This window comes from Acartia tonsa, chromosome 5 (assembly GCF_053477335.1).
Source record: "Acartia tonsa isolate MP-2025a chromosome 5, ASM5347733v1, whole genome shotgun sequence".
Classification (NCBI taxonomy): domain Eukaryota; kingdom Metazoa; phylum Arthropoda; class Copepoda; order Calanoida; family Acartiidae; genus Acartia; species Acartia tonsa.
The window spans coordinates 25,406,656-25,414,155 of NC_137264.1; the positions used below are offsets into that span (position 1 = coordinate 25,406,656).

At 45.3% G+C, this 7,500-nt stretch overlaps 32 non-coding genes across 32 annotated transcripts; 16 read left to right on the plus strand and 16 right to left on the minus strand.

Moving 5' to 3' along the window:
• Positions 1–50: 50 nt before the first annotated feature.
• Positions 51–123, minus strand: TRNAR-ACG (transfer RNA arginine (anticodon ACG)). The gene has a single exon. It is a non-coding gene; the product is annotated as a tRNA-Arg (tRNA).
• An 84-nt stretch (positions 124–207) lies between these two features.
• Positions 208–280, plus strand: TRNAV-CAC (transfer RNA valine (anticodon CAC)). Its single transcript has one exon. It is a non-coding gene; the product is annotated as a tRNA-Val (tRNA).
• A 109-nt stretch (positions 281–389) lies between these two features.
• On the plus strand, positions 390–461 carry TRNAP-AGG (transfer RNA proline (anticodon AGG)). Its single transcript has one exon. It is a non-coding gene; the product is annotated as a tRNA-Pro (tRNA).
• A 137-nt stretch (positions 462–598) lies between these two features.
• On the plus strand, positions 599–670 carry TRNAQ-CUG (transfer RNA glutamine (anticodon CUG)). The gene has a single exon. It is a non-coding gene; the product is annotated as a tRNA-Gln (tRNA).
• Positions 671–776: 106 nt separating this feature from the next.
• TRNAF-GAA (transfer RNA phenylalanine (anticodon GAA)) lies at positions 777–849 on the plus strand. Its single transcript has one exon. It is a non-coding gene; the product is annotated as a tRNA-Phe (tRNA).
• A 111-nt stretch (positions 850–960) lies between these two features.
• On the minus strand, positions 961–1,034 carry TRNAT-AGU (transfer RNA threonine (anticodon AGU)). The gene has a single exon. It is a non-coding gene; the product is annotated as a tRNA-Thr (tRNA).
• Positions 1,035–1,110: 76 nt separating this feature from the next.
• Positions 1,111–1,183, minus strand: TRNAK-CUU (transfer RNA lysine (anticodon CUU)). Its single transcript has one exon. It is a non-coding gene; the product is annotated as a tRNA-Lys (tRNA).
• Positions 1,184–1,275: 92 nt separating this feature from the next.
• TRNAS-AGA (transfer RNA serine (anticodon AGA)) lies at positions 1,276–1,357 on the plus strand. Its single transcript has one exon. It is a non-coding gene; the product is annotated as a tRNA-Ser (tRNA).
• Positions 1,358–2,924: 1,567 nt separating this feature from the next.
• Positions 2,925–2,996, plus strand: TRNAP-UGG (transfer RNA proline (anticodon UGG)). The gene has a single exon. It is a non-coding gene; the product is annotated as a tRNA-Pro (tRNA).
• A 69-nt stretch (positions 2,997–3,065) lies between these two features.
• Positions 3,066–3,137, minus strand: TRNAC-GCA (transfer RNA cysteine (anticodon GCA)). Its single transcript has one exon. It is a non-coding gene; the product is annotated as a tRNA-Cys (tRNA).
• Positions 3,138–3,250: 113 nt separating this feature from the next.
• TRNAL-CAA (transfer RNA leucine (anticodon CAA)) lies at positions 3,251–3,374 on the minus strand. The gene is made up of 2 exons: positions 3,337–3,374; positions 3,251–3,295 (listed from the first exon to the last, which is right to left on the minus strand). It is a non-coding gene; the product is annotated as a tRNA-Leu (tRNA).
• A 26-nt stretch (positions 3,375–3,400) lies between these two features.
• Positions 3,401–3,473, minus strand: TRNAR-UCU (transfer RNA arginine (anticodon UCU)). Its single transcript has one exon. It is a non-coding gene; the product is annotated as a tRNA-Arg (tRNA).
• A 252-nt stretch (positions 3,474–3,725) lies between these two features.
• Positions 3,726–3,809, minus strand: TRNAL-CAG (transfer RNA leucine (anticodon CAG)). Its single transcript has one exon. It is a non-coding gene; the product is annotated as a tRNA-Leu (tRNA).
• Positions 3,810–3,898: 89 nt separating this feature from the next.
• On the plus strand, positions 3,899–3,972 carry TRNAI-AAU (transfer RNA isoleucine (anticodon AAU)). The gene has a single exon. It is a non-coding gene; the product is annotated as a tRNA-Ile (tRNA).
• A 57-nt stretch (positions 3,973–4,029) lies between these two features.
• On the minus strand, positions 4,030–4,102 carry TRNAK-UUU (transfer RNA lysine (anticodon UUU)). The gene has a single exon. It is a non-coding gene; the product is annotated as a tRNA-Lys (tRNA).
• A 103-nt stretch (positions 4,103–4,205) lies between these two features.
• TRNAD-GUC (transfer RNA aspartic acid (anticodon GUC)) lies at positions 4,206–4,277 on the minus strand. Its single transcript has one exon. It is a non-coding gene; the product is annotated as a tRNA-Asp (tRNA).
• Positions 4,278–4,447: 170 nt separating this feature from the next.
• On the minus strand, positions 4,448–4,540 carry TRNAY-GUA (transfer RNA tyrosine (anticodon GUA)). The gene is made up of 2 exons: positions 4,504–4,540; positions 4,448–4,483 (listed from the first exon to the last, which is right to left on the minus strand). It is a non-coding gene; the product is annotated as a tRNA-Tyr (tRNA).
• Positions 4,541–4,886: 346 nt separating this feature from the next.
• TRNAL-AAG (transfer RNA leucine (anticodon AAG)) lies at positions 4,887–4,968 on the minus strand. Its single transcript has one exon. It is a non-coding gene; the product is annotated as a tRNA-Leu (tRNA).
• A 108-nt stretch (positions 4,969–5,076) lies between these two features.
• On the plus strand, positions 5,077–5,195 carry LOC145320445 (5S ribosomal RNA). Its single transcript, XR_013880229.1, has one exon. It is a non-coding gene; the product is annotated as a 5S ribosomal RNA (ribosomal RNA).
• Positions 5,196–5,257: 62 nt separating this feature from the next.
• Positions 5,258–5,330, minus strand: TRNAM-CAU (transfer RNA methionine (anticodon CAU)). The gene has a single exon. It is a non-coding gene; the product is annotated as a tRNA-Met (tRNA).
• A 76-nt stretch (positions 5,331–5,406) lies between these two features.
• On the minus strand, positions 5,407–5,478 carry TRNAG-UCC (transfer RNA glycine (anticodon UCC)). The gene has a single exon. It is a non-coding gene; the product is annotated as a tRNA-Gly (tRNA).
• Positions 5,479–5,564: 86 nt separating this feature from the next.
• TRNAH-GUG (transfer RNA histidin (anticodon GUG)) lies at positions 5,565–5,636 on the minus strand. The gene has a single exon. It is a non-coding gene; the product is annotated as a tRNA-His (tRNA).
• A 104-nt stretch (positions 5,637–5,740) lies between these two features.
• On the plus strand, positions 5,741–5,813 carry TRNAV-AAC (transfer RNA valine (anticodon AAC)). The gene has a single exon. It is a non-coding gene; the product is annotated as a tRNA-Val (tRNA).
• Positions 5,814–5,816: 3 nt separating this feature from the next.
• TRNAE-UUC (transfer RNA glutamic acid (anticodon UUC)) lies at positions 5,817–5,888 on the plus strand. The gene has a single exon. It is a non-coding gene; the product is annotated as a tRNA-Glu (tRNA).
• A 97-nt stretch (positions 5,889–5,985) lies between these two features.
• On the plus strand, positions 5,986–6,067 carry TRNAS-GCU (transfer RNA serine (anticodon GCU)). Its single transcript has one exon. It is a non-coding gene; the product is annotated as a tRNA-Ser (tRNA).
• A 100-nt stretch (positions 6,068–6,167) lies between these two features.
• TRNAE-CUC (transfer RNA glutamic acid (anticodon CUC)) lies at positions 6,168–6,239 on the minus strand. The gene has a single exon. It is a non-coding gene; the product is annotated as a tRNA-Glu (tRNA).
• Positions 6,240–6,367: 128 nt separating this feature from the next.
• Positions 6,368–6,441, plus strand: TRNAN-GUU (transfer RNA asparagine (anticodon GUU)). The gene has a single exon. It is a non-coding gene; the product is annotated as a tRNA-Asn (tRNA).
• Positions 6,442–6,592: 151 nt separating this feature from the next.
• TRNAR-ACG (transfer RNA arginine (anticodon ACG)) lies at positions 6,593–6,665 on the minus strand. Its single transcript has one exon. It is a non-coding gene; the product is annotated as a tRNA-Arg (tRNA).
• Positions 6,666–6,749: 84 nt separating this feature from the next.
• On the plus strand, positions 6,750–6,822 carry TRNAV-CAC (transfer RNA valine (anticodon CAC)). Its single transcript has one exon. It is a non-coding gene; the product is annotated as a tRNA-Val (tRNA).
• Positions 6,823–6,931: 109 nt separating this feature from the next.
• Positions 6,932–7,003, plus strand: TRNAP-AGG (transfer RNA proline (anticodon AGG)). Its single transcript has one exon. It is a non-coding gene; the product is annotated as a tRNA-Pro (tRNA).
• Positions 7,004–7,140: 137 nt separating this feature from the next.
• On the plus strand, positions 7,141–7,212 carry TRNAQ-CUG (transfer RNA glutamine (anticodon CUG)). The gene has a single exon. It is a non-coding gene; the product is annotated as a tRNA-Gln (tRNA).
• Positions 7,213–7,318: 106 nt separating this feature from the next.
• On the plus strand, positions 7,319–7,391 carry TRNAF-GAA (transfer RNA phenylalanine (anticodon GAA)). The gene has a single exon. It is a non-coding gene; the product is annotated as a tRNA-Phe (tRNA).
• The last annotated feature ends 109 nt before the right edge of the window (positions 7,392–7,500 follow it).

Here is a 7,500-nt window from a genome sequence, read left to right on the forward strand (position 1 = left end):
ATGCCATGTGTCTCAGTCATACACATTTAGTCTGTTCAAAGATAAAAATCCGATCTCGGCAGGATTCGAACCTGCAATCTTCTGATCCGTAGTCAGACGCGTTATCCGTTGCGCCACGAGACCCTGTAGTACACCGTTGGGACAGATCCATACCACATTTGCTACAACTCAATATTTCAAACAAAGAATTTGCCTCTCTACCAGCAAGGTTCCTTAGTGTAGTGGTTATCACGTGTCCTTCACACGGACAAGGTCGCCGGTTCGATCCCGGCAGGAACCAAACAGTCTGTTTTTTCTTCTTCTTTCTTGAAGGTCCTCGTTCAAAGGTGAGTCTCCTTCCGCAGGCATGTCAAATAAATACCCACACGCACTGTTACCACTCAACAGCTGGCTCGTTGGTCTAGGGGTATGATTCTCGCTTAGGGTGCGAGAGGTCCCGGGTTCAAATCCCGGACGAGCCCACTTGCTTTTTGGATTGGTCATGTTTGGCCCTAATTTCAGGGTTTCTGCAAATATGTTCCAGTTGTTTTACCTTTTTCTTTTCAATGGGAAAACGATTGGAAAACTGTACGTGCATCTTGACATCGCTAGATGTGAAGGTCCTATGGTGTAATGGTTAGCACTCTGGACTCTGAATCCAGCGATCCGAGTTCAAATCTCGGTAGGACCTGTCTCTTTTTCTGTTTGTTCGTTTGTTTTCGTCTGTCAGGCCACTTTTTCTTTTTGAAATGCTATGCTGCTGCGTTTCCGCTTGGGTCGCCAAGAACATAGCACAGGCCGTGATAGCTCAGTTGGGAGAGCGTTAGACTGAAGATCTAAAGGTCCCTGGTTCGATCCCGGGTCGCGGCATTTTGTTGAACTGTTTGTTTCGCTTCATTTTTCCTGTATCTTGGGCAAAATGTGAGCAGTGAAATCTTTCAGAGGCCTTCTTTTGACAGTTGGGTTGGTCAAAAAAAGTTGAGGCACCACCGAGATTCGAACTCGGGATCTCCTGTTTACTAGACAGGCGCTTTAACCAACTAAGCCATGGCGCCCTTTCTGCTGGTGGGTCCATGAGTGTGCACCTCATACTCGTTGCAGCTAAGTGGGAAACACACCAAAAGGAATGGTCGCCCAACGTGGGGCTCGAACCCACGACCCTGAGATTAAGAGTCTCATGCTCTACCGACTGAGCTAGCCGGGCTGCTTGCAAACCTGTGTGAAGTGGCAAGCTAAGCTAATCCAAGTTATTCTACTGTATGAGAATGCCGCCAAATGTGCCCCCATCAATGGATTGCAGTCGTGGCCGAGTGGTTAAGGCGTCTGACTAGAAATCAGATTCCCTCTGGGAGCGTAGGTTCGAATCCTACCGACTGCGGATAACATTTTGCCCTTCTCTCCATAGGTCATGGGCTGTTTGGGGGGTTACAAAGAGCCACAAATTGTCCTTTCCCTATGTGCCAGCAACGTTGGTTCAGTGGTAGAATGCTCGCCTGCCACGCGGGCGGCCCGGGTTCGATTCCCGGACGTTGCAGCAATTCATTTTGCAAGAACCTGAACCAGAATAGCAAGAGTTCCAACAAACAACATTCAAATGAAATCCGCTTGTCACTGGCGTACTCAAAGATGGAAAATATTTAGTTTTCGAGTACCAATCCTTGCCAGAATAATGCCAGGAAATGCGCAGCAATCGCGTTAACAAGATCCAAAATAAATTGCACTGAAAAAACCTATACTTTTTTCCCATTTTCAAAGTTTGAATTCTGTTGAATTAACTATTGTCTAAGGGATTTATGCATTCTATCGCTCAAGAGGACAGCTGCTGACCTCCAGTGTTCATGGTTAAGTCAAATACACGTTAAAGGTAAAAATTTGCCCCAAACAAAGTATTTTAATGTAATGTACTAGAAAAATAATTTGTTTAACTTAAATCTAAGTTTCAAAATTATTCTATTTTTCTAACCCATTGAGAGACTTTTTTTATGTGCTTTTTGGGAAAATTTTTATGTTTAATATGCATTTGACTAAGCCATGTACACTGGAGGTCAGCAGCTCTCCTTCAAGAATAGTTATTTAACAGAATCAAACTTTAAAGATGAGAGAAAAGTACAAATAAGTATTTTTTTCTGTTGATTTAATGGTATCTGTGCATACAATAGGCAACACCCAAATTTCCCTTTTTCATAAATTTATCTTGAAATATAAAGACATCCCAAAACTGATGGATTGGACTTGTAGAAGGAACCAATTGAGTATCTTAGGTCGAAAAAGGTTTGTGTTTTGAGCATTTGTGACCAAGTAGTGGCCAAACAGTGAGGAAACATATAAAAAGACTTTAGAAGTCCGAGATATTATTTTTTTGTTTTATTGAAACCCAAGAAAAAAATATGATTTTATTAACTTAAATTCATAAAGAGATTTTTATTATTTTACAACGATTGCAATAGATGAAGCATATTTATTATTAATGCACAGATAAAACATAGATGTGAAACAACAATATGAAGGCAGCACTTCATGAGATGGACTTGATTCGAGTAATAGTTGAAAGAACAGCTCAAATTAACTCTCATGAAAAAAACTAGAAACCTTCAGTTTAATTCAACTAATGAGATTTCATGTATGCTCCGATGCGATTCATTTATTGGCTCAATCAGACATTACCTCTCTTTCTTAGTATCTTTATTTTGAAAACAAAAAATTAAATCTTGAATATCTTTATTCCTCCCCAAAATTTTAGGTTCAGTTAATCATTTTTACCAACTATGAACCAGCGGTTGGTTTTATGTGTTATTTATATGGACAGAAAGGTCTGATATGAATTAGAAAACTGTGCAACATCCAGAGAAACATCTGAATCATGTTGGTTTCAATGCCAGACTTTATTAAAGCAGTCAAAGTTACATCAAGTGTATTAAATCACTGTTGACTTAACCTAACCGGGCGGCCAAATGGTCTAGGGGTATGATTCCTGCTTTGGGTGCAGGAGGTCCCGGGTTCAAATCCCGGTTTGGCCCTTGATTTTTCTTTCTTTTTTTTTCTGGATGCAAGGTTGCAATGTGCTAAACCAAAAAAAGTTTCACCTAAGGGGACACTCGGAGTTGAACCAAGGACCTGCCGGACTGCAGCCGGATGCTCTACCACTGAGCTATATCCCCGTGTGCGGTGAAACAAGCAAACAATTGTGGTCAATCTTAGCTCTGCGTTTTGATGGCGATACTTCCTTGAGTGGGAGGGTGGCAGTTGCAGAAAATTAATGCCAAAAGTTGTTTGTCAGAAATGGGATTCGAACCCATGCCCTCATCGAGGACCAGAATTCTCCAGAGCCTACTCCGTATTGCAGAGCAAGGATTATGCCTTGAGTCTGGCGCCTTAGACCACTCGGCCATCCTGACATCTTACTGGCTGGCAAAACAGTTTGCAACCCATCTGGGGATCGAACCCAGGACCTTTGGATTAGAAGTCCAACGCGCTATCCTCTGCGCTAATGGGTCGTGTTGGGGTGCGGGGACACATTTGTGGTCCCTGTTGACGTCTGAAATAAAGAAAAGAGAACAGAACAGAAGAAAAGAATTGGGTTTTAGCAGAGCGTAGTTTCGATCTACGGACCTCTGGGTTATGGGCCCAGCACGCTTCCACTGCGCCACTCTGCTATCCTTGTCTGGTTGAGTCAAACATTTTATGTATATTTGGTTTGCTGCCAAAATAGAGCAGCACGCACACACAATGGACAGGAAAAAGGAGTTTGTCAGCTGTGAGATTCGAACTCACGCCCACAGAAGTGGACTGCGACCTGAACGCAGCGCCTTAGACCACTCGGCCAAACTGACTGTTGACTCACGGTGTAGGCAGCCACAAGCAACAAGCTATGCAAATACACTATATGAATGCAAAGTTTTTAGTCCAACAACCGTGTGTAGGCCCGTTAGCTCAGTTGGTTAGAGCGTCGTGCTAATAACGCGAAGGTCACGGGTTCGATCCCCCTACGGGCCATACTCCTTTTAATTTGCTGACAAAGTGATTTAAGTGCACGTCTGTGCAAAAGGGTAGCGCCCGAGCAGGGGCTCGAACCCTGGACCGTTAGGTTAAAAGCCTAACGCTCTACCGACTGAGCTACCCGGGCTCAATGGTATTGGAGGTAAATTATGTAACCAAATTGCCTTCTATCATAAAGCTGGAGCGATGAAATGCATGTCTCTCAAGCTGTCCTGTCAAAAAGTTGCATTCTCCCCGACCGGGAATCGAACCCGGGCCTTCCACGTGACAGGCGGAGATCCTCACCACTAGACTATCGAGGAATGGATAGACGCCGGGGAAAATGAAAAAAATTAAGCAACATCATGTCCTGGCTTTCTAATGTCGGTTACACTCGATGCTGACACCGATGTCGTTGAGCATTGGTGTTCAAAGCTAACACCGTGTTCGTGTTCCGATGGAAAATATGAAAAAAAGGACGAAAAAGGTTAGTTCCTTCGAGCCGGATTTGAACCAGCGACCTATGGATATCTGCTCGCAGAGTAACAACTACAGTCCACCGCTCTACCAACTGAGCTATCGAAGGTAGCTGTCGGGTGAGGAATTGCTTTGTCAATTTAACCACAGTTGCTGTGCGACCTTTTGATTTCCCGAGACAGAAGATTCAAATACTTGCTTTCGGACATCAACAGCAAGAAGGGGATGTAGCTCAGATGGTAGAGCGTTCGCTTAGCATGCGAGAGGTACGGGGATCGATACCCCGCATCTCCAAGCAACATTTTGCCATAGCTCATGAAACCTGTTCATCATGTATGGAGACAAACAAATGATTGACCCCAGTCTGCCTAGGGGACGGAGATACAATCAAAACAAAAACAAACCGAATAACAGCCACTTCAGCCAACAATAATTCTAAAGTGAGGAAAAAGCTTTGGCAGCGGTGGGATTCGAACCCACGCCCTCGAAAGGACTGGTGCCTTAAACCAGCGCCTTAGACCGCTCGGCCACGCTACCCCTAATGCCCTGAAGCCGACTGCTTGTCTTGTAGTACCTTGTGCTTAATCCCTACGCCATCGCAGCAGAAAAGGATTGACTCATACCGTTGCATTGCCCAACATCAATGTCTACGGCCATACCATGTTGAAAGCACCAGTTCTCGTCCCATCACTGAAGTTAAGCAACATTGGGCCAAGTTAGTACTTGGATGGGTGACCGCCTGGGAATACTTGGTGTCGTAGGCCTAAACTTTCGTTTTCCTTTCCATCACTACACGCATTAGACATATTAAGATCAAAATGAAGTCTGCCCCCGGTGAGGCTCGAACTCACGGCCTTCAGATTATGAGACTGACGCGCTGCCTACTGCGCTACGGAGGCTTGGTGATCTCTGTTGCACAATTTGGAAGCAGTATTGGCCAATTACGGCACATACCATGGCTTAAAAATTCAGCTCTGCGTCAGCCGGGAATCGAACCCGGGTCAACTGCTTGGAAGGCAGCTATGCTCACCACTATACCACTGACGCTTCTTCATGACATGGGCTCCCACAATACCATCCGCCAGTTCCAAATTCAAAGTCACGATGTGACAGGGAAAGGAAAAAATTGTCACTGCCGTGACCAGGATTCGAACCTGGGTTACTGCGGCCACAACGCAGGGTCCTAACCACTAGACGATCACGGCTAGAGACAGTGACAAAGGCACAAATGTTCTAGTGTACATACCACAAAGGCCAGCCTTTTCCGTGATTTCATAACATCCCACCTTAGTTGGCACTATACCACAGAGTTTCCGTGGTGTAGCGGTTATCACATCTGCCTAACACGCAGAAGGTCTCCGGTTCGATCCCGGACGGAAACATGATCCCACGTGGTCTAACGGCTAGGATATCTGGCTTTCACCCAGGAGGCCCGGGTTCAACTCCCGGCGTGGGAAATCTTTTTCTTCTCTAAAAACTGCTGAACCACCAGGATCTCATTCTTTCATGCAAACATCAAGGGCTTCCCAAGTTTCGGCCTGACTCCTCCTAGTTGACGAGGTGGCCGAGTGGTTAAGGCGTTGGACTGCTAATCCAATGGGCTCTGCCCGCGTGGGTTCGAATCCCATCCTCGTCGGAAGTTTTGTTCAATTATTGCCTTTTCTTCTCTCGAGAAATTCGATGCTATACCAACTCAACTACACTTGGACAAGCGCACAAGAGGGGGGAAAAAAGTTTTCCGTTACCGGGAATCGAACCCGGGCCTGCTGGGTGAGAGCCAGCTATCCTAACCACTAGACCATAACGGAAGGATGTATGATGTGTTTAGCAGTGCAAACTTAAACAAAGCATTTTCCAAACTGGCTTTCTCAATTGTACAATTATTTAACCATGTTGGCATATTTCTCAATTATTTCGATACCAGCATCATCAACTTGCCTCCGTGGCGCAATCGGCTAGCGCGTTCGGCTGTTAACCGAAAGGTTGGTGGTTCGAGCCCACCCGGGGGCGCAGACACCTTTTTCTTGTTGAGCGTAGCAATCAACGTGAACAAAACATAAGTATTGGCAGCTAAACAAACATATTGTCCATGTATCTGTGTATGCAATGTCATGCCATGTGTCTCAGTCATACACATTTAGTCTGTTCAAAGATAAAAATCCGATCTCGGCAGGATTCGAACCTGCAATCTTCTGATCCGTAGTCAGACGCGTTATCCGTTGCGCCACGAGACCCTGTAGTACACCGTTGGGACAGATCCATACCACATTTGCTACAACTCAATATTTCAAACAAAGAATTTGCCTCTCTACCAGCAAGGTTCCTTAGTGTAGTGGTTATCACGTGTCCTTCACACGGACAAGGTCGCCGGTTCGATCCCGGCAGGAACCAAACAGTCTGTTTTTTCTTCTTCTTTCTTGAAGGTCCTCGTTCAAAGGTGAGTCTCCTTCCGCAGGCATGTCAAATAAATACCCACACGCACTGTTACCACTCAACAGCTGGCTCGTTGGTCTAGGGGTATGATTCTCGCTTAGGGTGCGAGAGGTCCCGGGTTCAAATCCCGGACGAGCCCACTTGCTTTTTGGATTGGTCATGTTTGGCCCTAATTTCAGGGTTTCTGCAAATATGTTCCAGTTGTTTTACCTTTTTCTTTTCAATGGGAAAACGATTGGAAAACTGTACGTGCATCTTGACATCGCTAGATGTGAAGGTCGTATGGTGTAATGGTTAGCACTCTGGACTCTGAATCCAGCGATCCGAGTTCAAATCTCGGTAGGACCTGTCTCTTTTTCTGTTTGTTCGTTTGTTTTCGTCTGTCAGGCCACTTTTTCTTTTTGAAATGCTATGCTGCTGCGTTTCCGCTTGGGTCGCCAAGAACATAGCACAGGCCGTGATAGCTCAGTTGGGAGAGCGTTAGACTGAAGATCTAAAGGTCCCCGGTTCGATCCCGGGTCGCGGCATTTTGTTGAACTGTTTGTTTCGCTTCATTTTTCCTGTATCTTGGGCAAAATGTGAGCAGTGAAATCTTTCAGAGGCCTTCTTTTGACAGTTGGGTTGGTCAAAAAAAGT